Source organism: Corapipo altera, unplaced genomic scaffold (genome assembly GCF_003945725.1).
Source record: "Corapipo altera isolate COAL_440 unplaced genomic scaffold, ASM394572v1 134, whole genome shotgun sequence".
Classification (NCBI taxonomy): domain Eukaryota; kingdom Metazoa; phylum Chordata; class Aves; order Passeriformes; family Pipridae; genus Corapipo; species Corapipo altera.
This window is the reverse complement of record NW_020885059.1, coordinates 118,132-121,332: the sequence shown is the minus strand read 5'-3', so window position 1 is coordinate 121,332 and position 3,201 is coordinate 118,132. Positions and strand designations below refer to the sequence as shown.

Genomic DNA, 3,201 nt, shown 5'->3' with positions numbered 1-3,201 from the left:
CCGAACACCCCGTGCGAGATTTTCCTCAGGAAAAACAAAAAAAAAAAAAGGGGAAAAAAAAAAAAAAGACTTAAAACAATGAACAAAGGAGAGAGAAACACCCCCCAAACCACCCCGCACCATCCCGGCCCAGGGTCCCGCAGCAAAGCCCGGCAGGGCCGAGCCCCAAACGCTCACAAACCCCAAATCCAGGAGGGAAAAAAACACCCCAAACCCTATCACCACAAATAACCCCCCCCGCAAACTTTCCCTGCCCGCTCCCCCGCGCTCTCCTCGGTCAAAATAAAACGAGGCGACAGAAGGAAAACCCCGCACGAGAAACCCCGTGGTTTTTTTTTTTTTTTTTTTCTTTTTCTGCGCCCCCCCCCCCTCTTTTTTTTTTTTTTTTTTTAGCTCCTTTTTTTTTTTTTTTTTTCCCCTCTCTCTTTCGCCCCGGATTTGTGGTGAAAGGAGGCAATAAACCCATCCGAAATGCATGCCAAGAGAGCAGCTCCGTTACCTGGTTCGCTCCCACATCCTTTTTCCAACGCCCCAGAGACGGCCCTCATGCTTTGGGTGGTTTTCTTCCAAAAGTGAGAGAGGTCTGGGGGGAGGGGGTGGCTCGGGAGGGGGGGGACCCGTTTGATTTTTGGTTTTGGGTTTTTTTTTTTCTCCCCCAAAAATAAAGCTTTCACCTTTACGATCCAGATTTTATTATGAATATTATTATTTCCCCCTGAAGATTCTTGGAGGGCTCCGGGTGCTTTTTTCCCAACAGACGGTCTGCGGAGATTTGCTGTTGAATAACAATGGGAAAAGGATAAGTATTTAAAGAAAAGAAGTGATTAATGATTTTCTGTATAATTCTCGCATTTTTCTTGGCTTCTGTCTGCTTATAATGGCTGTGAACTTTTAGGTCCTATAGAAATCTTCTTTTCTCCCCCTTCTATTCTATTCATACTTTCCAGCTTTGATTTGCCTCTATAGACCCCGCATTCCTGGAAGCATATGCCTTTTTTTTTTTTTTTTTTTTAAACAACCATTTTTTGCCATTCTTAGAAGGCCCATCCTGAAAATAACACCCCCTTTTACAACCCTCAGCAGATCAAAGAGAGAAACAGCAAAATAAAATGCAACAACAACAAAACGCCCCAACCTTCAGGGATCACAATAAAATACAGCCCTTGCCACCCTCCCCGGAAAAAAAAAAAAAAAGAAAAAAAGAAATAAATAAAAAAAGAAACTTTAAAGCTTTGCAGTTGCTGCCTCTAAAACCGCGAGAGTTCACAAAAATCCCGCCATAAATCCATTTCTTTTATATCAGCGGGCGTCACACGCGCCACGCGATTGCATTAATATTATTTTTAAATCTCAAATGTCAACACAAAGGAAAATCCAGCGGCCCTTTGTTCGGAGTGGGGGCGGGAGAGGGGGGGGGGGACACTTTTGGGGACGCTTTATTTGCAAGGTGACTTCACTGCAGCGAGAGGAATAACACACAAACGCGCACTCTGTTTAAATATTTCAAACCCTGCCTTTGTTTCTGAATAATGAATATTTCGGTCCTGATGGGGGGTCTCGGAGAATTCCTCGAACATTGAACGAATAAGCAAAGCTCTTTTTTATTATCATTTTCTTTTTTTTTTTTTAATAAGAGGCAAGTATAAGAAAATGATTATTTTCTTCAGCTGGCACCGAGGCTTCCACCCCCCTGAGCACAACAGTCTTTTCTTTATATATATATATATATATTTCTAACTTAGAACTGGAACGTTATTTCGTCCCGAACGGTATTTTCGATACTTTTCTATGAGAAAGAAAATGAAAATTAATACAAGAGCTGCGGCTCACAAAAGAAGCCATTTGTCTTCTTGATTATCTATTTGCTTGTCAGGCTATGAGCTATCGCAGGAGCCAGCTCCTTTGTGATACAAAAATACACCGAAAACCTGCAAACACCGAGAAACATCTGGGCAAAAATTAGACTCATTAATGCATTAACTACCTTGGAGAAGGAGATTTTTTTTTTTTTATTTTTTTCCTTTTTTTTTTTTTGAGCTCCAGAAATCTCTCTGGAGAAACGCAGCGCTCCCTCCGTTCCTCCCAGCAAAGCAAAGCGCTAATGATGCCTCGGCTTTTTTTTTTTTTTTTTGTCTGAGACCGGTTTGGGAAGAGCATATTAATACACGCTTTGAACAAATAAATCATAATATGTACGACTTAGCAGTACTTAAAGCTGATATACCCTAGTCAAACATCTTTTGTTTTCATTAGGGACTCGAGGCTGTGCCACTGACAACAGAAACCCCTGGAAAAAAGAGAAACGTGCTGTTTAATTAATCGCTTTAAAATATGTATTTTTTTTTTCCTTTCCCCTCAGCGGAACAAAAAGACAAAACACCCCCCCCCCATCCCCTCCCCGCTCTCCAGACCAAAAAAAAAACAACCCAAAAACCACACGGGGGCAGATTCAACAATGAGAAAATTTATTTTCAATCGCGCTTTTTTGTTGTTGGTGGTGGTGGTGGTGATGTTGTTGTTCCTTTTCTCTGCTATTTACAGGTAATCCCGGACATCCCGAAGGACAAAGGGAGGGATGGAGGCGGTCGGGGGGGGGGGGATAGAGCCGAGCCCCTGCTCACCCCGCGAGGGGCAAACCCTCGCCCCTCCGCCCCTATAATTCACATTTTCGGTACAAAACCGGGCGAGGCAGCGGGAGAGGAGCTTTTCCCCCTCCTCTGCCCCGAGGCCGCGGGGGTGAATTCAGGTGCCACAGTTCCTCACCCAGTTTCTAACCTGACCCCCCCCCCCGCTTTCCCCCTTTCCCGGACTCACAATAAACCCACCGGACTCAAAAAAAACCCCAAACCAAACAACCAACAAAGGAAAAAACCCAAAAGGAGCGGGGTTTATATCACTCTCCATCCTCTTCCTTTCTTTGTCCACCACCTACTTGACCCAATTTCGCTCTGTTTTTTTTTTTTGCCCCCTCCATTCCCGCGCAGCGTCCCAGAGCTCCGCGCTCCCCACGCCCGGGGAGGATTTGGGGTTGGGTTTGTTGTTTTGGGGTGGATTTGTTGCTTTGGGGTGGATTTGTTGCTCTGGGGTGGGTTTGTCGCTTTAGGTTGAGTTTGTCGCTTTAGGTTGAGTTTGTTGCCTTGGGGTGGGTTTGTCGCTTTGGGTTGGATTTGTTGCTCTGGGGTGGGTTTGTCCCTTTGGGGT

General features: G+C 44.7%; 1 long non-coding RNA gene across 1 annotated transcript in view; it reads right to left on the bottom strand.

The window, feature by feature from the left end:
* Positions 1 to 715: 715 nt before the first annotated feature.
* The window catches only part of LOC113959738, a 17,166-nt gene continuing 14,680 nt past the window's right edge, over positions 716 to 3,201 (bottom strand). The window contains exons 2-3 of the long non-coding RNA XR_003531912.1: positions 2,225 to 2,287; positions 716 to 775 (exon numbers count right to left, since the gene is read on the bottom strand). This is a non-coding gene — a long non-coding RNA (uncharacterized LOC113959738). The remainder of the gene's footprint in view (positions 776 to 2,224; positions 2,288 to 3,201) is intronic.